Here is a 25884-nt window from a genome sequence, read left to right on the forward strand (position 1 = left end):
CTTTTTCTTCTCATGGGTGGCGGGACAATGTTATGAATCTCCTGACCACTACTAATTTTTTCCTTCCTCCTAATTTTGTTCAAAATTATAAACAAACATTTAAGGAAAAGGTACTTTCCTTTTTTAAGGAAACTTTATCAACAACAGTCAATGAAGTCTTAGTGATCAGTAAACTGCAACTTGCCTTTTTATTCCCTTTTATTGAGTATAGAGAAATTATCTTGGATCATATATAAAATATTTTAAGATTAATGTTCATAAATTACAAAACTTCCTTATTAAGGTTTTTATTACAATATTTTAAAAGACTACAGAAAAATGGTGGGACAGAGATTAAGACATAGTAGGAAGGTATCCAGTGTGTGTGATGAACTAATTCACCTGCCATGCATCTGGATTTGGTAAGAACCTCATACCATTCCTGGAAAAATTAAGAAAATGGACTCTCAAATGATTTTGTCTAGAACATAATACTTTTATGAAACTAGTTGAGAACGGCTGTTTTAGGAAACAGTTTAATCTGGCATGTATTCAATAGGACCTTGATTATCAACTGTTATCTTTAAAGTTTTTTTACAGTTCTTAGCAACTAAAACACTGATCATGTGATAAAGATTTGTTGAGTTGGTAAATGAATGGCTTAGGACTTGTGGGCCCATCCAGGTAAACCTACACATCTTAAAGAAAATAATAACAAAGACCACCTGAAAAAGACAACAGTGATACTTTGTCTTGTGCCGACAAATGTCTTATGTGACACTTTGTTTTGAACCATGACTACATTGTACTCCAATGTTCTTTCTCTATGCAGAAAGGATTAGTTGTGCAGTTGGATAGACTTGATGAGCACACAGTATCAAAGAGGGACATTTTTTTTTTACATTTTCTTTTTTTTTATTTAAAGAGAAAAAAGAAAGAAAGAAAAACAAAGCAGTAAAAGGGTACAATTAATACAGAATGTCAAGAAAAAATATACAGTAAGAAATCACTAGTTAATAGATTACATATTGTCATCTTAGAAACATTTGTGCAAATTACAAAATTAAAGCAAACAAAGTGGACATTCATACAGTGAGATTGCAGACAGTTCTGTTCAATGATCCAACAAAAACTCAATAATATGGTTTTCTATCCTACACACTTAAATATACATGCAGTTATATTCTTTAGACAACTTTCTTTTCCTCTCTTTTTTACAATAACAATTACACTTTTTGGGTTTTATTACTCCCACAGTTCTTATGACTTTTTAAAGAACGGACATTTTGCAAATAATAGAACAACACCACCACCAAAAAAAAGCCCAAGCCTAGAGGTTTGCTTTTGACACGCATGCCTTGTTTTTGTTCTGGAACCTAACCCAAAAAGCTCAGGGCAAGGTCAATGTGTGAGGTGACTTTGCACAGCAGTCACTGCTTGTTGGTTACCTCAGTCATCAACAGCCACTACCAATACTTCCTGTTATTTTACTTTTAAGATGTAGTCTGCTAAATGTGAGGAGGGGAGCCAGAGAATCACGTTCCATCTCTTATTAATGAAACATGGGAATCTATCTTCATGTAGAATGCAGTGATATGTTTTTTCAAAAACCCACAACAAAATTGCAAGGGGACTGTTTAAATATTGTAAAATTGAAGCAACCAGCTTGCCTCCCTAGTAAAAGAAGCTGTGGCTCGCTCGGGCAAGCTGCTGCTGCCCCAGAGGAAGATCTCCCAAGATCCGCACCAAGTTGGAACTTGGGGCGCTGGGAAACCAAGCAACACGCGCGCCTCCCTGGTAAGCTGCTGTGAGCCTACTGTGCAGGCTGAGAATCAAACATCATATTGCCTGCCTACCCCCCACTCCCTGCCCCATTAGCAAATGGGAGCCAGAGATCTGAGCATCTCTTGGGAGGTTGACCATATGCAATATAGCAAATAAAGGGGATTTCCTTCTACCATCTCTTTGAAGACAAATATTGTTATCACTGTTTTGCTTTGTTCTGATGAATGGTACTGCTCTATTCAATATTCTGTTTTGATAAGTTCTATAATGTTCTGTATTTCATTTGATTTTTCTATACCTGATTGAAAGAACAACTATTGTGAAGATGAGATATACCATGGTACCTATTGCTGTTATCCCAGTGTCCTGCTGTGAAGTTCTGTACCAATTTCACTGCATTGTTTCAATTGGCTGTGTTCTGTTTTATTCTGTTGTATTTTGCTACCTTCAAAATAATAAATAAGTATTGCAAAGTTCATGGGTGAATTTATTTTATCATATTTTGGAGTTAAACATTTCTTTTCTCTGTTCTTCTGTTCCTGTAGTCCACAGGTTGCTGAACCTTTAATGTGATATGGACCTGAAAGATGTAACACATCTTGGATCTTGATCAGGTTCAACACCAATGATTATAGAAACAAAATATTAAATAAAAGGAGGAAAGGCCAGAAGCACCAACCTTCAACCTTAAATCAGTGTAATATACCTTACTATAGAATAATTCTAAAAGCTGAACGCAGATAAGAGGACAGAAGGCCCAGTCAGGTCCCTAAATAACTGCTATACTGTAAGTTCAAGTATGATGACGTGTTCAGACTTTCCGGAAAGCCCCAGTTCTGTTTGGGGGGGGTGGGGGAGGTAGGGGAGAAGCACCCATATATCTTTCTTTTTGGGAAACTGAACAACTACAACCTACAAATAATTTCCCATTGCTTAAAATCAGACTGTTAAAAGAAACTGTATATGAGAATATTCTCTGGCCACAGCTTCTCAGTAAGTTTGGATCTGGGTGAGTCACTCATTTCAAATACCAGCCTATCCCAACTGAAGCTGAAACAGTTCATTACAGTCGCTGGTGACAGGCAGGCTGGTGATACTAGTTCTGTTTCATCACTTAATTTGCCCGATTTACTCAGTGTTACAAGTGCATGTCTTATCAAAATATTCAAATTACCACCCAGAAGAATCTAAGCACGTTAAAACCATGAAACTCAAGGGAAAACAGCTCAGTGTAAACTGAAAGAAATCTGTACTAGGATGCAGGCATCCTGGGTGAGGATCTGTAATAGTTTGTCAGTGGCATGAACGCAGGCAATTCTCTCATTCCTGTTGTGCAGTTGCTGTACGGTCATGGTGTGTTGCTTGAAGCCCATCCTAGCTCTCAAGTTGATGATTCCATGATGCTGCTGGTAGGTTTGTACTGGTGAGGGTTTTCTAAGGATGCACATTATATTTCTTCCCTTGCCCTTCCCCTTCTTCATGCCTCCTTCATCAAATACAGTGGCAAGATTCTTCCTGGTTTCTTTCTCTGGTTTTCAAGGCTGATCTTGTTTTATATGGGTCCCTTCTAACTACAAAATACACTGCTCTTTGTGTTGTTCCATCCTGTGATGTACCAATTCAAATTATAATTCATATTAGTTCAGACCATGAACTTGGATATATTGAACATTTTTGTAAATTTTAATTTTTGTCTTATTATTTTAAATGATATTAAATGTGACATATTAGTAATTTGATATTCAGCACATGAAAACCTCAAAAAGTATTTACAATGCACACAGGTTTCTTCTTTTAATTTTTTCTTATTAAATGCAATAGGATCCCACAATCTAAAGACTCAGGCGGACTATGACCCACAAATAGATTCCCATGAGTCTTTTTGTCCCCATTTGTCTTTTTTTTTTAAGAAAACTACATTATCTAAATCCTTACTTCTTATACAAAAAATGCATATACAGACATTTTGACAAATAAAGGGTGGTCCAGAAAATTAGTAACCTGATTTATCTGATATAGTAATCTGATTATCTCCCTGGAATATCATTTGGTCTAAGACTTAAAAAGAAAAAAAAATTTATATGGTTTTCTGAAATAAACCAGAAAACCATGATTCTCAAATTCCCTATACACTGTGTGACTGTTAATCCTGAAAGTTCAATTTCACTGGATTTAAAAACACCCCACAGTAAACTTCACTCCAGGGCATGTCTGGGTGGCTCATGAAGGTGTGGCCTGCGGTGCCCTATCTGTCCTGTCCCTTACCCCCTGGCACCCGGCCCCTGCTCGGCTTGTGGGCAGCCATGAGCTCAGCAGGTGTGCTCCACCACATCCTTCCCCCACGGGTTTCAACCACCGAGTCTGCTGACACTTCCCGAATGTCCCAAAATTATGAGCTAAATGTATCCCTCCTTCTTTAAATTGTGAATGTCAAGTTTTGTGTTTCAGTAATGGGAAAGCTGACTAATAACACACTGCTTTAACCCAGCCTGGCTTCCTCACAGACTGAGAAGTATCTGTTCTCACTCTTCTGCCACTAAGGAATACTTAAATGGGAAAACTTAAGGGAATTAGGTCTAAGGAAATCTGAATGTGTCTTTTCTTTGAATAAAGGAGGATATAAATGTTGGTGACATATAATACATACACAGACATACATACATATAATATATACATATATAGTATATGTCACCAACATTTTTGCTACTCACTCATTGCACTATTTCTCACTCTGATCCTTTTCCCCAGCACTGGACCAGATGCTAAATTTCACATCCAGTGTTTTTTATGTTTGACAAATGGATTATCATTGTTGTGGGGAAATCCGTTTTTTTTTTTTCACATATACTATCAATAGTATCGATCCATACTATTTGTAGTCTATTAGTAAAATGTATGGTTTAATTTTCTTAAAATAAGGATTTTGAACTTTCTCTAGTTGTGACAATAAAAAGAGAATGATATATCTCTGCACATCATATACACATTTTCACACACCAGATCATTTTTAGAACAAACAAATGATCCCAAAGGAAGGAGACAGTTTTCTTCAAGGAAATGAGGACGAGGTGTCATCAGGCATAAGTGTCATTAGGAATGTGACCCGTTCTCCAGGGTCTACCTTCTGTCACCCAAGAACTTTCTCTAAAAATAGCACACAAGATTTCACTTTAAAAAATCTTTTGTTCACAGAATGCCAGAGGAGGCCTGGCTTCTCTTTCCTTACCTCTATTCTCTGTCATTAAAGCTTGGGCTATAAACTTCACGCAACCTATTTCTTGCAGACATGTGGCTCCCTAGGTGTGGAGAGGAGAGAGGAACTAGAGACAGAGGCAGTTTCACTCTGAGTCACACAACGTAGGAGAGAGACCTGTGCACCCAGGGACTTCCGATCTCACTGCCCTTCTGAGCTGCCCCTGTCCACAGGAAGGAGTAGATAAGCCTTCTGATAAGTGGAAATCTGTTGGAATCCCTTTCGGCAAGAAAAACCACATTATCCCAGCCTGTCAAAAACACAGTTTGGATTTCAAAGGGACTGATCTAGTAAGTCACCAACAAATCAATCCATATTTTTGCCGTGAAAAATGGCTTCATTTTTTTCATTGAGAACCTATCCTATGCTTATTAGACAAATTTTAGACAACACAAAATGCACAGGTAGTACAGCCATATTTGAACCCAAGCGGCCAAACTCCAGAATAAATGATCTACAATCTGTCATAAGTAATTAGTATTGCCTTTACATCTCTCCTGAATATAAAAAGTGTTCAATAGCTATTTGAATCACAGCCTAGTGGAAGAACAAGGGAGATTTTTTTTTAGAACCTACAGCAAAAAACAGAATCTTAACATATGTAAAGAAATTATTATAGCCAGAATGCTTATCAGGTAGAAGACATTCTACCAAGTAATGTGTGTGTTTGCACACACATGTGAATTTGCATGTAACTGATCTTGCTTAATATTCCAGTAATCTGAGGCTGGGGATTTAGCTCAGTGGCATAAGTACCTGCCTTGCCAGCAGGCAGTTGTGAGTTCAATCCTTGGTACTGATAAAAATGAAAAAAAAGACAAAAAAAAAAAAAAGAAAGAAAAAAATTATTCCAGTAATCTGTCAGTTACAACTTATTCTAATCATTCTACGGATGTGGCAACTAGGGTACAGAAGTTTACACAATTTTCCAACCTCACAAAGTTGATACTGTGTAAAGTTTAAATTTAGATCACAATCTCTCTGTGGCCAGATTCTTAACTTTTAGCAGGAAGTTAATGAGTCTCAGTAGGCAGTTATTATGAAAAACAAAACAAATATAAAGAGGAAGGAAAAATATCACGGATCATCTTCTTACAGTTTGCAATAGTGACTGAGCACCAGATTGCTTGGTGTTGACCCTAAATTAGCTGTCAGTAAACTGCATGATGCAAGAAGACCAGTTCTCATCTGCAATTTGGTTTCCTCATCTATAATATGAGCAGTGTGTATTAGGTTACTGGTTCTGAATCTTTTACTGATTATAAGCCACTCTCAAGAGATCAACTGTACTCCCTCGCCCCACAAAATGTATACATGAACCCTACACATAAATCTCTACAATCAATTCATTGGTGGTATCATATTATGTATTTATTATCAGTCTTTCTCATTGAAATGTAATATACATGAACTCAAGAGAATCATGAATATTGCCCGTATCTTCAGTTACTAAAACACTCGGTACATCATAGGCTCTCAAATCTGTTACTTGCAATGAATAAATTGGTGAAATCTTTTTGTCTTCTTGAAATCAAATCATATTCCCAGTTTAAAAATCCCTCGATGAAATTATTCCAAAGTTCTTTCTGGTTCTGAAATGTCTAAGATTGAACCAAATACAAAATCTAAACACTCCCCTGTTTTGGATCAATAATCATGGGTCTTTTATGTGTTTCAACATTTTAAAAAAAAGTAAATTTTTTTACCAACTTATTTAACAATGAGTATGGGCACATGTGCTATCACACAGGATACTAATCTTTTAGTATCAACCCTGCTTATCTCTGACAGCTGTTACTTATCCACATACATTTACCACATGATGAAACCCAGGCCAGTAGATAAATACATTGCATTTCCTGCTTCTTATAAACTGCCTGTAAAGCAAACAGAGATCATTTCTGTTTAAGGTACAATTCAGTTGTATTTCTCCTTAAATTACATAATTTAAACATTATCAGGACTTAACATAATTCCAAATGTCTCCTTAATGAGGTAGCAACTAAACAGGTTAAGACAGAATTTAATATAAATAAATCAGACTTCCTTAAGTAATTGTTACAGTGACAAATCCATGTACTCACTAGTACCAACACATTTTTAAGATGCACTTTAAGTATAAATTTTTGGCTTGGTAAAATGTAGAATAGCTCTTCCATTGTGACTTCCATATTCAAAATAAGACATCATTTAGCATTTATTCAACATTCCAGGTATTTTGTTACATCCGGTACCCATTATTTAGGCATTGTGCATGATGAAGTTTTAAAAGCCTTTAGAGAGATTACTGTGTAAGATCTTCTTTGTCAAAAATAATTTTTAAAAATACTATTATAGTAAACACAATTCATTTTTAGTTAACTTGGGATGATATGACTATTATGGCACTATTCCTGAAATATGCTATCTAAAAAAGTCTTAATCTATTACTTAGCTGTGGCAATAACTAATTTGGATTTGTGTAAACAAATTTACAGTACATGAAATTTTTGTTGTGTGTTTTACATAATTCCAGTCTCTTCATCATACAGATTTATACATGATTCTTCAAGTGACCTCCCCTGGAATCCAGTTAACTGCTTTTCTACTTTTAAAAAAGAAAGATTCCAGTAAAATAGACTGAGGTAAAACAATAAGGCCATATAACTCTTTGTTGAAAAGAGAATAGTTAAACAGAAGTCCATGTCCATGTCCACAACAGCCAAATAACAGAATAGATATTATGTGATATTACTATAATATTCAGGTATATTCTCCTAAATCATTCCTAATTCCTACTTTCTGACACATTAGTTATGATGCTCAAAGTTAAGGAGGGCAGAAATAAAAGGTTTTTGTCTCACTTTACTGGCCACACTTTTTAAACAGTTGGCTTGTTCACTGATAGTTGGAGGTATACAAAATATGAGAGAATTGTACAAAAGAAATGAAGGTCTGAATAATTAATCCATTCCAATTCCTGAGTGGTATGTGTGTGTGTGTGTGTGTGTGTGTGTGTGTAAGGGTGACTAAGTTACAAGAAACACTGAAGACAATAATTTTAAGTTAAAGATACTTATTCCGCAAACTGATGAATCATCAAATTGTCAAGAGATATTGAATAGAGGAAAAGGGAGAAAAAGACATTGCCAAACTTTGCAGTTCTCTTTCCATTAAATATTTAGTGACTATAAAGTCATTCAGTCCTGGAGAATCAACCCTGGGTATATATTCTAGAAAGTAGACCTTCTCAACATACCACATAATGTTTAACATAGCTTTCTCTTAAAATAATATTGTCAGCAGGCAGTTTTAAGTGCTTATACTTGGGGGGAGGGGAATCAGAGGGCAGTAAGTGAATAGGTCAGGAGTAAAAAAAGTGGAATTCAAACATAAGAATAAGAATAAGAAAAACAGTATGGAGAAACTTGAAGCTGTTAGATACGAAGAAGATCCAGGATGTTTTTGCTAATTTTAATTATTTATTTTATGTTCATCTTCTTATTGATGAACTAGTTTCATATCCCATATACAGGTAAATGCAAATATTGTGCCTGTAGTATGCACATAATTTAATCATACATTTCCCAATAAAAAGCCCTTTACAGTAGCTAGTACAGTTCAGATTGTGAAATTATTAATATTGAATTTATAACAACCTACATGTGATATGTGTTACCAAGCATTTCAACAACCAATGATCCAGAATTTCTCTCTAATCATTATTCTTGCCTCTTTGATTCCCTTGCTATTTAAAATTCTGGAGGAATACATACTGTATTATTTTCTTTTTGAGTATATTAGTATTAAAAATCATAAAATTAACAGGAAATGAAGAAAAATAAAGGAAATAAAAAGCAGAATCATACAGTTCTGTTTTTAAGAGGTCGTGTATGGAGAGAAAGTATGCGAATACAGCCATGTCCCTCTACATTACCTTATCTCTCAACATGATAAGAAACAGAAATGAAGGCCAGGGGCTCTCCTTCATGAGTAGCAAGAAAAACAGCTCTAAAAGAGAAAAGACACATATCCTGTAAGGGAAGCACAACCTCGAGGGATATTCTTTTTAAATGAGACTGCAATGAGATAAAAAGGTTACTGATCAATACATTTATATTTTACATGTAAAAATTCTTCAAGGTATCAAAGAAGTCAAAATGGAGAGAGAAAGAGTGTACTAACACAAAAAAAATACAATAGGAAAAAAATTAAGTGTATTTATTCCTCGACTGCACTAATGAGTAATGAAATTATAAGGAGACCCTGGATAAAAGGGAAAAGAAAATAAAATTTGTTTTAAAAACATCATTAATTTTTTTCTTCATGGTCAAATGGTAAACTCTCTCCAGAGGAAAAAATATCATTTCAAAACAATGAAATTGCAAAATAATCTTTAATTTGGAACTACCAAAGTGCATCTCGGAGAGCACCTCAGACGATACTGAAAGGAAAGCTGCACTGCTCGCCCCGCTCCTTCCAGCTCAGGGTACTAACAGGAGTCACAGAAGTTTGCTTCTGTGCCCCACATCATTATGGTCAAGGTCACAGTTTTTGTTTTTCCCAAGAGTGAGCTACAACTGCCCCTAAGCTGCAGCTTCTAACTCAGAGTACATTAGAATGTCCCAATGCTTGCTAGAGAACCTGATTTCCAGGATTCCTCCTCAGCAAAGGTGCCACTTTATCATCTGAGAAGAAGCCCAAGAAGGCACATTTTAAATCTGCATTGGTGTGATTGTGGAACTGGTGGCTCCCAAATTTCACCTCACACAATACTGCACTGGAAGTTACCGGAATCTTGGCTCCTTTACTGCCTTGCCGAATTTGTGTTGGTGAACAGGAGGTATCTTTGGTCTGTTCCCTCCAAAAAAAGGAGTGAGCACAAACCCAGCTGCTCACATATTTGAGTAAATGAGACAATTTAAAGTATGGCATACCTTTTTCTTGTCATAATAGAAATTTTGCTAAATTCACCAGGATACTATCTTACTAGTTTCAGAGAAATGCTTTGCAAACCATTATCTGAAAACCGTTATTTAAATGATCATCTTTTCTTTTTCCCTTTCCTTTTTCCCTTCCTTCTTTTTTTGGGGGTGGGTAGAGGGTCTGGCCATTGAATCCAAGACATTTGCACTGAGCCACATACTGCTTTGACCTTCTGTTAAGTGTTTTATTTGAGACAGGGTCTTGATAAGTTGTCCAGACTATACTTCAATTTGCAATCCTCCTACTTCAGTCTGTCAGAGTGCTGGGATTACAGGTACCTGCCACCATGGCATGCTCTGGTCATAGATTATAATGCTTATATTTCTTACTTTTTGTTAAAAACTTGAGTAGTTAAAAATTAATAAAACTGATTATCAAAAATGGCATATCATAGCTGAGTATGAGGAACAAATGAATAGGTGAAAATCAAAGGTAAAGTCCTCTGAAAGGACATAGTTAAGTACATTCTTTTAGTAAAGAAATACATGTCCTTGTCCAAGTTATCATATGGGGTCTTAAACACATACACTGACTTGATTTAAATGAAAATGTTTTAGAACTAGGGCTTTAAAAGATTATGAAAGTATTTAAGATTACAAAAAATGAAATCTGCCAGACCTATGACTAAAGTTCACTTGTTTTATGATAATATTTGTCTCTTTCCATTGTCTGACTGCTTTATGCCCCAGACTTGTCTAGTAAAACCCACTGAGGCACCACAGGCTGTTCACAAGTGGTTTCGTTTGTGTGAGTCACCTTATAGTACCAACTGCTGATCAGTGTTGTATAACCTCACCCAAGAGTCTGGCTTTATTGACTTCAGTGGAGTTTGTGATCAAAATTTCCCTTTCCAAAAGGCAAATTCTACAAGTTGCTTTGCAGGACTGTTAAGCTGTATTTTTGTTTTTGTTAGAATGAAAATGATTGTATTTATAGTGCTTATGTCTTTTCAACTGTGGAATCTTAACAGCTTTGATTTTAGCACCCCATGTTCCAATGACAATTAAAAACAATTGAAAATAGGGTCTCACTAAATTGTCCCAGCTATCTGAACTTGCAATCCTCTTGTCTAAGCCACCATAGAGCTGAGATTACAAACACATACCACTGCATCAGGCTTCAATAACTGATATTTTCTACAGAACAAAATAGAAAGCATTGCTAGACTACTAAAGTACTACTTTAGTTTTTTTATGGCAATGACAAGGTATATTTGTAGGTATTTCAGTCATATTAATAATATGTATTAATATATATCTTATGTTGTTACGGGAGCTGTGGGTCATATCAGTCACTTCTGAGAGAGTCTGAGGTCTCTGTTGATATTATAATTATTCATGATACGTAAAATCATTCTCTACAGCATTCTCATGTCCAATCCATTGTAATTGCAGTAAATATTTAGCCTTGGCTTTTCCAGGTAACACTAAATGTTTTTTCCACTATTATCAGGATTTATGTCAGTTTCAAGCCATGCAAAGCACATTTTTCCTTGGAAAATACAATCTCATGCTTTCAAATGACTGATCTAATTTGAATATCTCAGAAATAGTCCTCTCCTTACCCACCCGCCTCCCACTCCAAGTATCTGTTATGGTGGTGATATCCATGATAGCACTGATTCTAACCCTCTCTTGTTCTATAAATTATATCATCTGTTTTCTGATTCAGCTAGAAAAGAGATTTTCCCAATGAATACACTGGGCTTCAAGTTCCAGGCTCACTTATCTCTTGATATATGTCAGTGGCTGCTCTCCTGATCATTTTTGCAGCTATAACCTGAACTTGACCTCTTGTTTTCATCTATTATTCCTTTTACTAAGCTATTACCTACTGTTTTTAATCAGTCTTTTTCATCCTAATTACTCTCACTCTGCTGGTTCAAGTTTTTAGTGTAAAATACCACGCATCCTTTGTGACTCAGCCCAACCCTGAGCAAGTGCTTTCAGACTTTCCTTCGTATTGTCTGCCTCCCACCACACAATGTCTCTTGCTATCTGTTTCTAGCACCAAAAAATCCATTGTTTGTTTTAGGGTTGCTCCTCTAAACTTCAGCTTTTTCTTCCATGCTACTTTCCCAGTATTTCCCTGACAAATTTCTAACCATTAAAGTACCAATGGGAGAAGTAGAGATCCACTAAAAAATATGTGTTTTCCAAGGAGAAAAATGTAAACTTTGGAGGAACATTAACACTGAGATTTGAGAGTCTTCCTTCCTGATTGTTACATGAAGATATAGTTAGCTTTTTTTAGTGCACAAATCTGTTTTTTCATTTATTTTTAAGTGAAAAGTCACTAATAAAAAATGACAAAAGTTAACTATTGAAATAATTTCACGAATTTTCTTATCCAATTTTTGTAAGAATTTTGATCAGAATTGCACACTTGTTTATACTTATGGCTTAGTCTCAATAATATATATACACAAAGACCAAGAATCTTATATGGGTATTTTTATAATATTAAATGTTAGATATTATTAGCTAAATGTAATAAGTTAGGCATTAGTCAAGCTTTCTAATTTAAATGCATATATATATATATATATATATATATATAATTGCATACCTTTTTATTTTTGAACAGTATCTACCTTGACCTATATAGTTCATACTGGAAATATCAGCATAAACTCCCATTACTTCACATACCCCATAGTTTTTTTAGCTATCTGCCAAAATACAGGGTGACCATGGAAATGAAGATGGCATTTCTAGGGAAATAATGCACTCACGATGAGAAAGCAGAAAATTAACGAAGAAATAATCACCTTCCTTATTAATACTCTGCAGAACAGATTGGTTTTATTTTAAAAATGTGTTTTAAGCATGATTCACTAGAGGCTTGAGATATAATTTGATGAATTAATTAATATTCAGGTGGTAGTTGAAGTCATGGATTATATATTTACAACAGACAACATATAGTATTAAAAGTAAAGGTCAGTATGGATTGGCAGGAAATAAATTTGAAACAGGTAGAGATTTTTATACTCTTCCTAAAATGACATCACTTTCTTTTAATCAGAGCCAAGCCTTGAAGACACAAGGTCTTTTTCTAGAACATACTCACAAATTACACCAATCACTTGGATTACTTACACACATAAAAATTGTGGCATATTTATACAAGACTCTTGAGGGGAGAAGCAAAACCAACCCACCATAAATACAGGGAGAGTTAAGATTAGCATTTTCTAAAAGCCCTGTGGAGCTCATAATAATATCTGTTGGAAAATGTAAGAACAAAAAATAAATACGCTTGAATCTATGGATCTTTTTGTATGTTTTGTGAGTACTACACACACATATTTGTGTGCATGATTACAGTTTGGTTCTTAGCTGAATGTAACTAATTGCTTTAACCTGTAGTAAATTTTAGAAATAAGAAGTTGAAATTATTTAGATGTAGTTTTACAGATGAGGAAACAATCCATAAAATGAAGCAATAAATCTAATCTCACACAGATTATTCCTTCCTCAATTCCCATGTCATTTTCCTCTACATGATTAAAATAGCTTTTGTGTTTTTCACCGGGGGAAAGCCATATTTGCCTATGATTTGCATATGTTCTTCTAGCCTCATGTGTTGCTGACTTCTTAGTCCCAAATCCTTGGTGGCAAAATGCCAGAAGTTAAACAGCAGCTTTTGCCATTTGTTGGGTATTACATGTGCCAAGTCATGTACTGAGCACTTAAATCACAGTGCTCAGTACTCAGTGAATTCATCCTTTTAAAGCTCTTATATATTGAGTATTGCAATTCCTGTTTTACAAATGAGAACAACAAAGCTGACAACATGTATATTGTGTCCCAGATAACATAATGTGTTGGTAATACAAACCAAAGTTTCAACTCAAGTCCATCCAAGTACTTTTTCTGTGCTTTGTCTATTACCAGATTCTATCACCAGGGTCCAAGAGGAGAGCCCATCAAACAACAGTCACCTGTATCTTGTCCTTGGAAGACTCTCCTACTACTTTGTGGCTGTTCTCAAGAGCATGATCATTCTTTCCCACTACTAATAAGTATGTTCATGGTGAGAAACAAAAGGAAACACTCTAACAAAGACTTTGATGGTATTATCACCAGGATCAATTTTATCAGAGCAAACTTCAGTGGCCTCCTTCATCAGCTTGATGCATGTTCAAGTCCTCATAAGAACACCATGATAACTGATGTACTGGATTCAGTCTCTCCTTGGCTTAAAATCCTCCAGTAGTTACCTATAACTCTTGGAATAAAATCCACTCTTACATGTCAAGTATAAGGCTCTTCCTTACTCTTTTTTATTTTTAGCTATTTCACACATTCTATTTTCCAGTCATAACCAGGTTTCTTTTTTCTCATCAAATTCTTTCTTTTCCTTCAAGCCCTTTCTCGTGGTGTTTCCTCTTACTGGAACATTCTTTGATATTTTAATTGGTCTCCCACCTTTCCTTGTTGCTTCCATTCCCACACAAACGCTCCTGGTTGATGGAGTTCTACTCATCCTCTGGTCCTCAATTAGCCATCGTTTTCTGGAGGGTTTTTTCAAATTATGTTTAGTCTTTCCCCTACAAGACCCTCATCTTTTTCTGTACTTCACACGATGCTTGTGATGTGTTTACTTTTTCTAGTTAGGCTGTAAGTTCTGTAATGGCAAAGACATGTTGGCAATCAGCAAACATTTTGAATATTCACTCCATCTTAGACACTCAGATATTGTGCTGATCTGTCCAGCAAATCAGTCCGTGGGCCTTCACCTGGAGAGGGGACAGAGATGGGGGCTGGGCAAGAGAAAAGAGAGACAGAGGCCTGGCGGGATTCCATTCAAGCCTCGTTTATTTTTAAAATGGCTACAACTTTTATAGGGTGGAGGCGAGCCAATGGGGCAGGAAGAGGGCACAGTGTTATCTGATAGGTCATCGTCACATCCGGATATATGATGTAAGCAGGAGAGGATTATGGGTAATGTAGGCAGACATGAGGATCATGGGAAATGTAGGCTGACACCCAAAATGCCCTCAGGTGGGAGGGGCAGGGCAGCAGCGGTCATTCTGAGCGGCTCCCTACATTCTGCAAAACTAGGCATAAGACATCACAAGTCTGTCTTGTCTGATATTGCATTTTAACATAAAATATGGGCTTTTCCTCTCATACAAAGTGAATTTATGAGAGAAGATTTTTACAGAAATATCACTGACCTTTCCACTGCATATACATGAGGCAAGACAACTTCTAGATAATAAAATATTGGTTTCCAGGATGGGGATCAGACTGGTTCAGAGGGTAACCATTAGAGACTGCATCTGCCTGGGCTAGATTTGGTGATGAAATACTTCAGGGCGTTGTTGGAGTACTGTGGAATATGCCAAGACTCATGCTAACAACAATAAAGAAATTACTCTTGACCTCCTGAAGCTAGCATATCTCAAAACATCCTAAGTGTTGGGGCTAGGGATTTAGCTCAGTGACATTAGTGCCTGCCTGGCATGTGCGAGGTCGTGAGTTCGATCCCCGTTACCAAAAAAAAGAAAAAGAAAAAAAAAAAAAAAAACCCACACACAAAACGTTCTAAGTGTTAACCCTCCTAGTCTTGATAGTGCTTTTTTCCATTTATAGTGGCAGATTTTGCTAGCACTAACCTAATATAAAACTCCTTTCCTGTATGATAACTAATTTACTTAATGAAACTCTTCATTTACGATATACATGCCAAGAAATCATTGAGATTAGAAATGAAGCAATCTGGGAAAATCAGCAGCACAAGGCTGCTAGTTCTTCCTCAAAATTTAAACTTTGATGAATATTCAAAATTTAGACACTATTTCTTCTCTGACCTAATAGCATCTAAACTAAATCAGGAAACTCTTAATTATCCAAATACATTGCCATATACATTCAGGCCACAGGTGAGAATGAAATGAGATGATAAATTCATTTTTCAGTAATCTGAACTTTGAAAGCCCTTTCTTATCCCAGTATAATTTGTGCTGCTTTATCATTTCAGAAAAATTTGTTATGAGTAACCTGGAGTTGAAGGAAGTTATTGCCATGTAAGTGATTGCCTCTCTAATTTTGTTCTACAACAAATACAATTAATTAAGAATCATAATCCATTAAAAAGATTATATCATTTTACATCTTTCTTTCAATCTAAGGCCACTGAGAAAATGGAAGACATTGAGAGAAAAAATGAAAAAAATAATACCAGATATTTAGGATGAAAACTAATGATCCTACTTCAGTGGTAGAATGGTGAGAGAAGACTTAGACTCAAATTTACAATAGATAAATTCATGATTATTTAAGAGGAATTTGGACTTATGAACCTGAATGTTCACTTCATTTCCCCAAAATCCCTTGAAAGCAATAATTCAGGAAAAATGGTATTGGTATTACAAAGCAGGTGTAGGAGAGGTTACTGGTTGAATACAGCAAAGGAGGTGAATGCCTACCTCACAGAAGAGGAGAAACACAAAAGACAGAGAATCTCACTGTGCAGAATCTCTCAGAAGTTCAGAGCGTAGGACCCTGGGAATCACATCAGATAGAACCCTATGAAGACGCCCATCTGAAAAAAGGGAATTACCAAGGTCTACACATTGAATGGAGGGCCTTTCCAAACAGATGATTAACTGTAGGAGAAGCCAAAATTTACCTGAGAAAGAAGCTCAGAACAGCAAAGGATGTTATGCAACTCTAACAACATTAACATGGCTATGTAGCCAAATTGTGTAGCAGAACTACATTGAGAGGTTGAAGACAAGGCATATTGTGTTATGGCAATAAAAGAAGAATACTTAGAATACAGTGTTTCATTTATTGTATTATCACAAGTCAATAATCATAACTGAAGTTGATATATCAGGAAATAAAATGGATCAAAGTCCTACATGCAATACCTGAAAATATGAATACACTAAAAGAAAACATACTAGTAACATTTTGACTCATTGGTTCAGGCAATTATTTTCTGAATAAGATCAAAGTAAACAGCAAACAAAGCAAAAATTGACAGATTATATCAAACTAAAAAGTTTTTGTACATCAAAGGAAACAACAAAATGAGAACATATTTGTGAACTATTCATCTGAGAGTTAGTATCAAAATATATGAGAATCAAAAACCCTAACAAATGGGGCTGGAGATTTAGCTCAGCAGCATAAGCACCTGCCTTGCAAGCAGGTGGTTGTGAGTTCAATCCCTGGTACGGATAAAAAAAAAAAACTAACAACAAGTAATTAAAACATCAAGTAATTAAACAAAGTGGCAAATGATCTGAATATACAAATTCTGAAAGAAAAAATACAAACAGTTAATTACTATATTAAAATGTTCAATAAACTATCCGGGAAAACCAAATTAATAAAACTACAAAATTATATTTTCTCACTCCAGTTATAATGGATATTATTAAAAAATAATCTCTGCTGGCAAGAATATGGAAGAAAAGGAATGTAAATAAATGGAATGTAAATTAGTATAATCACTATGGAGAAAAGTAAAGGTCTTTATAAAACCTAAAGTAAATCTACTGCGTGCTCTAGCTTCCAATTTCTGGATATGCATGCGAAGGAAATAAGGTCAGCATGCAAAAAGATACCTGTGTGATCATGTTTATTGCAACATCCTTTCCAATAGCTAAGATACTGACTCCCCTAGGTGCCTCTCAACAGATGGGTAAAGAAGATGTGATCTGTAAATACACAAAGAAATATTATTCTTTCATAAAAGAATGAAATTCTTTAATTTGAAGCAAAATAGATGGAATTGGAGGAATTGTGATACCTGAAATACGCCAGTCACAGAAAGACAAATATCACATGTTCTTCCTAATACGTGGAAGCTAAAGTTAAAAAATAAAAATGAAAAATCAACCTGAGAGCAAGACAGTAATGAAAGATTGGAAAGGATGAGGGTGTGAGGGAAAATGGAAACAGATGATTGTATTTGATTCATACACACTATATTCATATTTGGGAATATAGCACTGAACCCCATTAATGTGTGCAGTTAACTTGTGTTAATAGTTATATAACAACAAAAATAAACATCAGGAATATTGTTTATAAATATGGTGCAAATAACAGAGGAAAAAACTGTGAGAGTTGAAAGACATTTTAACTGGGGCATAAAGCTAAAATTTGGGCTAGAAAGCAACACTAGGGATCATAGGTTTTATCAGGAAACTCCTTGTTCTTATATTTTCATAAGTATATGTGCATATTATTTGAATAAAAATGAAATAAATGTGAAAAGAAAAGAAGTTAGAATCTTGGATTGCTACAAAAATGGATATATTTGCCTAGAAGTAATTTTGATTATGTAAAATCCAGGTCACTGAAAGTCGTAGTTTTTCTCTTTTGTAAACCTGACCCAGTGCTAGAGTATTCTTTAGAAAAACTGCTTCTGTCTGGTTCTCATCTGTGTTCCTAGTGCTCAGCAGAGTGCCTGGTTATCAAGGGGGCCTTAAAAGGAGGTGAAGAACATGTAAAAAGATTATAAAAATCTTAATTAATAAACTGCTGCTGAATAAATTGGCATGGATGGGAGGAAGGAAGTTTTAAGCAACACTCAACTTGCAAAAAAGCCGTATATAATTGGGAACTATGCCACACTTTCTCATTTTTAGTGATTCAAAACCAGGGTAAAATCAGAATCAAACCACTAAAAAAAAATAAGTTTACCATGTTATACCTGTGAATTTAATTTTGTTAGTATATATAAGGTGATATTTGTAAGTTAAGAGGGAATTTTTATCTCATATGTATTTTTATGATAGAAATGTTAGTATATAAAAAGATTCAATCATATCACTAATTTGAATGATCAAAAAATGTGCAAATGACTGTGTCACAAATAAAACAGCCATCTAAGTATGAATACAAATTTTGTTTAAAGCATGTATTTGTTTACTAGAGCTACTACAGCACAGTATCACAAACTGAGTGGTTTATACAACAGAAATTTATTGTCCTGCATTGCCAAAAGTGCAAGATCAAGGTACTCATATGGAAAAATCTGTTCTGCTCTTTACCCCTAGTTTCTAGTCCTTCACCAGCAATCTTTGGCATTGCTTGGCTTGTAAGTTCATCCTTCCAACCTCTGCTTTGATACTCACAGAGTATTGTCCATGTATGCATATCTGCAGCCAAATCACTCCTTTTTATACAGATATTATATTTGGTTAGGGATTTTCTCTCAGCTGTTATGGCCTCATCCAAATTAATTATATCTGCAATAACCATACTTCAATTATTCTGAGGTATGGGTTTTAGGACTTCTACATATAAATTTTGGAGAGACAAAATTCAACCTATAACTGAGCAATGGTCTAAACTCTCTAAAGCAATAATCCTCAATCTTTTTCTGAAATATTTGCACCCTAGAACTTTGGTAAAATAGGCAGACTGTGCAGAAAGGTTGGTGGTTGGACACATGGATGTGTCTCATTCTGATTGTTAGACAGCATCCAATCCAGAAGATGATGTATGTCTTTGGAAACGAAACTTAATAGAGCAAGGATCTTTTATCTGGATGAAAGTTCTAAAAGTTGGGATGAAGGGATGTGAAATTTGGAATGAAGTGACCTGGGAAAGGAAGGAGCTCCTTCAGTAGAGAATCCAAGTGAAGAGCTCATCAAAGATGAGGGCCAACAACTGATTATGAGATAAAACTAAAAAGCTAATGCTCTAAAAACCCAGTGAAAAGAAAACACACTCAATCAGGTGTCAGAGATCCCCTGAGGAAAATCCAGGGCCTGATATTGTCCATTAAGTGCTCTTTTGTGTCATGAGATGAGATGAGATGAGATGAGATGAGATGTGGGCAGATTACATAGGTTTACAAGGCCAGTGTCAAGAGGTATAACAATTTTGTCTTCCTATTATGAGATTTATGATATCCACAGCAATGTGATATATGAAGAACTCAATTTATAAAAATATATATAATGTAGAAAGGAAAAGAAAGTTCTCTAAAAGATATAACTGCATATATATTTAAGTGTATAAGATAGATAACCATATTACTGAGTTTTGTTGGATCATTGAACAGAACTGTTTGCAGTCTCACTGTTTGAGAGACTGCTCAAAGTCTATACTCTCAACTCTCTCTATACTCTAAGTCCCCTCTATATGCTTTAATTTTGTAACTTCAACAACTATTTCTAAGATGACAATATGTAATTAACTAGTGATTTCCTACTGTTTATTTTTTCTGAAATTCTGTATAACTTGCACCCTTTTTCTGTTTTTTTTTTCTTTTTTCTCCTTAAATAAAAATTTAAATATATATATATATATATATATATATATATATATATAATGTCAATTTTTGTCTTTATTAGTAAAAACAATTGCGAGATAGCAAGAGCACTATTCTCTAAGGTAGACACAAACCTAGTCCCATATGAGCACCAGATTACTACAGATTTATAGACTCTAATTAAAAACTATATCTAAATGAATGCTGCACTAAAAATCACACCTCAGAGAAGTTCTTTTATTTCACAATAATTCAACATAATTACAGAGTTTCAACATTTCAATTTATATCAGAACCAGTGTTCCATGGGTTAATCTCATTCAACAAATTGTACAGGTATGCTAAAATGTTAAATCACTTCTTCTTGTAATTTAATTGAATCTAACTCAGAACACTTACCTGCATGAGCTGGGGTGAAAATTGATATGTTATTGCTGGATATTTATTTCGGATCATTCCCTAATACCCATGATGATCATATATAAAACGCAGAAATCATACAGAGAGCAAATATTTGTAGATTTTCAGATCTTTGGAACATATAAGCAACCATGAATACTATTCTAACTTTCAAGCACCCTTAATATATAACATTTTTGTGTTTTCACTATGCTCAGGAAACCTTTTTCAATACTAGAATCATCAGTGCTCAAGTCTCAGTCTCCAGATACATACATTGAAACTAATCTTCTTTCTCCTATTAAGGGTGGGGCACTTTTAAAGCAGAGATCAAAGATTTCAAGTCTTAGAAAAATCCGAACATTTTCTCATTCAACGATAGAAAGTTTCTTTTTACTTTAAGTGTGCAGTACCTCCTCCTGCTTGTTACCATTAAATAGGACAAGCTACTACATATAAGCATACCAAACTAAAGAGCTTTTGTACAGGAAATCTTGTTCAGTGAGGAACCAAAAAATTCCCATAAGGCAAAAGAACAAAAAGAGCCTACTCTATAGAAATTGGAAAAGAAGTAAATATCTCTAGAATAAAGACAATTAATGTTTCAGTAAATTACAAGTATACTGATTTCCTACAGTCCTTGACAATTATTTCTGTACTTTAAAATAATAGGTTGTTTCTTTCAATAAATTAGCAATGGTATCATCACAAGAGCATTCTTAAGACTATGTCAAGATTCCATAATGTGACTTCAGAATAAGAAATTTAATAAATTACTAGAGCATTGGAAATATCATCATTGAATTTAATTCTGAAGAGTGATTTTGTCAAAGAGATAGTTGCTGGTTAAAGAAAACATCACTTTTGAGCACCTGATGTAATTGTACATTCCTTATTCATGAACTACTATGTCCTTTTAATTAAATATTCCTTTTCTTATTTGTTGGTTTCTTCTTGCAATTTCCTTTGTCATTCACCATTCTTTTGCTCAGTCTGTCCATGTCTGCCCTTCTTTCATCACTGCATCTAGATCTCAGGGCTGATTATTACGGCCATTCCAGGGACATGTATAAGTGGTCATATGGACAGTGACAAAGAAGAATTAAGAAAAAAGAAGATACAGAATATTGTCAAAGGTAAAGAAGATTTTTTAAAAATGGAATGACGTCCTGTGAAAATAGAATGAAAGACTTTATGTTGTTAAATAACCAAGATTCCCCAAATTGTTCTACAAATTCAATGTAATTGTGTCAAAATTCCAACAACTTCTTTTACAGAAATGAACAAGCCTATCCTAAAATGTTTATGGAAGATAGGCCATGTAGATCAATGGTAAAGTTGCTTGTTTAGTGTGCTAGAGCTCCAGATTCCATGTCCTGTGCAAAAACTAAAATGTATGTGAAAATAAAAGATTATAAATAGCCAAATCAATCTTGAAGAACACAAATGGAAGAATACTAGGAAATTTCCTCAGTCCTAAACTTACAACAAAGCTATTGAAGGCAGGAAACTATGACAACAGATAAGAACAGATGGATAAATTAATGGAATAGGACTGATCATTCAGAACTAAACCCAGACAGCTACAAACAACTGAGTTTTGACAGTGAATAGAAGAACAGTCTTTTCAACAAATAGCTCTGGGACTGGACACATACATTCAAAAGAATGAAATTAGACCCCTACTCTTACTATGTAAAAAAATTAAATCAGCACTAGTTACAGACTCACATATGAAAGTTAAAGAGAGAAATCTCTTAGAATAAAACTTAGTTGTAAATCTACATGAATTTGGATTAGCAGTTTCTTAGACATGATACCAAAGATCAAAACTGAATGATTAATTATTACAATTAGGCACTTTTGCATCTCAACAGACACTATAAAAAGAATGCAAATTCAGCTCTCAGAATGAGAGACAATCTCGAGGAATCACATATCTGACAAGAGTCTAATATCCAAAATATGTGAAGAAGGTTCATGACTCTGTTTCAAAAACACAAGTAACCCAATAAAAAATGGACAAACAATTTAAATATAAATTTCCCCAAGGAAGGTGCAAAGGACCAATAATCACATAAAAAATCTTCTCAGCACATTAGTCATTAGCAAAGTACAAATCGCAACCACATGTGATATTATTAGGATGGCTATAATCAAAATAGAAAACTACAAGCATTAGGGACAATATGAAGAAACTGGAACCACTATACAATGCTTACAGAAATGAAAAATGATACAGATTTTTGGAAAACAGTTTGGCAGTTTCTCAAAACATTAGACACATATTAACCTTATGATCTGGGGAATTCCAGTCTTAAGAGAAATTAAGAAAATTAAAACCTTATGTTTGCATAAAAACTGATGCACAAATATTTGTTCCTAAAGTGTTATTCATGACAGCTGAAACATAGAAACCACTCAAATGTCTATCAACTGATGAAAAGAAAAACAAGAAAGTATATATCAAAAATGAAATACTATTCGGTCATAGAAAGACATGAAGCATAAAACTGCTATAATATGGATGAACCTTGATAATAACCACATATATGTAACTATAGGTTAGAAAGAGAAAGAGGACAGGAAAAAATAAGATTCACCAATTGTTGCAGGATCTTTTGGGGCAGTGATAGAAATGTCTTGGAATTAGAAAAAACAATATTTGCACTACACAGTTAATATACTAATAACTACTGGATTGTATACTTCAAAATAATGAATTGTATGTCATATGAATTCTATATTTATTTTTTAAAAAGAATTAACAGTTCATTTTGCATTTCATAACAGTTACTTATCCATAATTTAAACAACAAAGTAAAAGTGATATTATTCCTAGGGCCTACATAAGAAATTGAAGAGCTCATGAAGAGTTTTGGGGAGTATATCATATACTACTGCATAATTATATAATATATACATAGCAATATATATTGTAGCATATATTATTTAGGTACTATGTTAAATATGTTGCCAAGGGTTAGCTTTTAAGTGTCACCTAGGTTTTTCCTTTTTAGTTCCCTTCCTTTCATCCAGTGGTTTATATAAATGCACTATATTAAAGAGAAATCAACTCAGTTCACCAAAGAAAAAAGAGGTTCTATTTTTTAATTTGTACATTTACCTAAGAAGCCTCTATCAACAAGTACCAAAGAGCAGACAAGACAGAACTCATTTATGGTTTGTGCCAACACGGTTATGAAAAAACTTGGAAAGTGGTAAGTAGGGCTTTGAAAATTGAATTTGGAGGGCCACAGACTGCAAAGTGCTGACCCTTTCTGTTCCTCTCTCATTGTCTATTCTTTCTCACTTCCTCACGGAATTTGGAAATATTGGGAAAGATTTCTCAGAAACAGTTAGTGACATGAAGATGCATAGCAAGACATTTATTGATAAATGCCTATGGGTTAGTATCTATAGGAGGGGGGTTTGGAGTTTGGGAAGAGGTGAGCTTTGGTACCATTCAATATCCCTCAAGCAGCCCCAGGATATCTGGATACCCCAGCATCAAGAATGCCTACACCAACATGTCATTACTGATGAGCTGATGAGCTCATAAATGTATGTGAAAATAAGGTAATGGAAGGTATGGAAGGTAATTTCTGCAGAGGAATTCAGCTAAGAGACTAACCATCATAATTACTAGCAGCTACTAGAATCTACCCTAATGAGCTCTGTCCTCTTGGAAGGAAGTTGGACAACATTCACGGTATCCATTATATGATAGGGTATATATGGGAAGATGGAGTCATACTCTTGTGTTGGATTTTATTATAAGGCTGCTATAATTCATCTCTAAAATGCCCCCCAAAGCATTACGTGCTCATAGGTGGGGCTTTTGGGAGGTGGCTGGATCATAGGTGTTTGACATTGGCTCATGGGTGCCTGATACTGGATAAATTCACTGCTGAGTTTATACTGTGTGGGATGTTGGGGGGAAGCCTGCTAGGAAGAGATAGGTCATTGGGCATGGCCTGGAACTGCGTATATTCTCCTCCTGCCTTGATCCTGCTCTGCTTTCTCCCTCGCATACCACACACTGTTTCTCTGCAGTGCCCCTCTGCCATGCCACCCTGCACTGGAGACTGAAACCTCTGCAAATTGAGCCAAAATAATCCTTGATTACTTTAAATTGTAGATGTCTGTTATCTTATTCCCACAACAAAAAGTAACTAAGGTGAGAACACAGAAATATCTAATTGTGTTTGATAGAAAGTTGTTGTGATCACCCTTCTATAGCTCTTCTATATTAAATTGGCCTTGTGGGGAGACCTAGGGTTCCCAAGAACTGAGAGGAAGCTAAAACACAGAGCATCCTTGGTGAAAGAGCAAGAGAATGGGGACAATCCGCTTCATTGGTGCCCATCTGAGGGACCAAAACCCATCAAATAAGCCCCCAGATAGAACTGTTATGAACTGCAGTATAAACTCCTAGAGGGTGGAACAGCAGTATCCATGACAAAATAAGAAGGGAAGAGGACCCCCATATAACTCTCCACTTCCACAATACACCCCTCAGAGCCCTCAGGAAAGCACACTTTTCTTTTGTTAACCTTCTTGTAGGATTCCTAGATGTAGGAATTTTAAGTCAGAATAAAAAGAGAAAAATGATCTAAGAATTATTAACATGAATATTACAATGGCAATACAATATTAATAGTAAGTCTGACCTAATATTTACCTTTAAGTGACTGGTTTCAAATACAATGTCTGAAAAACTACAGAACTTGCCTGTGTACATAGTACCAGTTACACCGTGTCTTATGAACTTAATTCCTTCCATGATTTCTGGGTTGCAAACCAAATAGAACGAGAACTGAATCAAATTTCCCTATAAGGTCAACATTGAACCTCACCATTGAATTGATTCAGTTATCTTCCAGTTTGTTTTGTGACTAGAATCTGGAAAGAATAAAGTTTGTGGACCAAGGCATAAATTTAGTTTTCCTACGGCCAGGAAGTCTCATAGTGACACCATTTTATGTGGTATGTGTTCGGCCTTAGAAACGTGCATTTGATGTGTACCTGTTGTATGCCTGACCAATTATGTCTCTCACTTTAAAAAAAAAGAAATTGGGACATTATAAAATGTACTTTATATCAAAATTGACAGTAAGTGGCAAATCTATGATTACAACCAAGGCTAATTTCAATGTCTTTTAAATATTCTACAGTACCTCCTTGAGAGTTTATTGAGATTGTAAACACACTAGGTGTCTTATTGCATTTGTGCTGCTGTAACACAATAC

General features: G+C 35.1%; 1 long non-coding RNA gene across 3 annotated transcripts in view; it reads right to left on the reverse strand.

Annotated features, from left to right (window-relative positions):
- Positions 1-327: 327 nt before the first annotated feature.
- The window catches only part of LOC106027803 (uncharacterized), a 90501-nt gene continuing 64944 nt past the window's right edge, over positions 328-25884 (reverse strand). For 2 of the 3 annotated variants that reach the window (XR_001201393.3, XR_010050467.1), the window contains exon 3: positions 9014-14614. This is a non-coding gene — a long non-coding RNA (uncharacterized LOC106027803). The other variant, XR_010050468.1, reaches the window with a different exon arrangement.

Source organism: Cavia porcellus, unplaced genomic scaffold (genome assembly GCF_034190915.1).
Source record: "Cavia porcellus strain 051 isolate PalLab524CR breed Dunkin Hartley unplaced genomic scaffold, mCavPor4.1 scaffold_11, whole genome shotgun sequence".
Taxonomy (NCBI): Eukaryota; Metazoa; Chordata; class Mammalia; order Rodentia; family Caviidae; genus Cavia; species Cavia porcellus.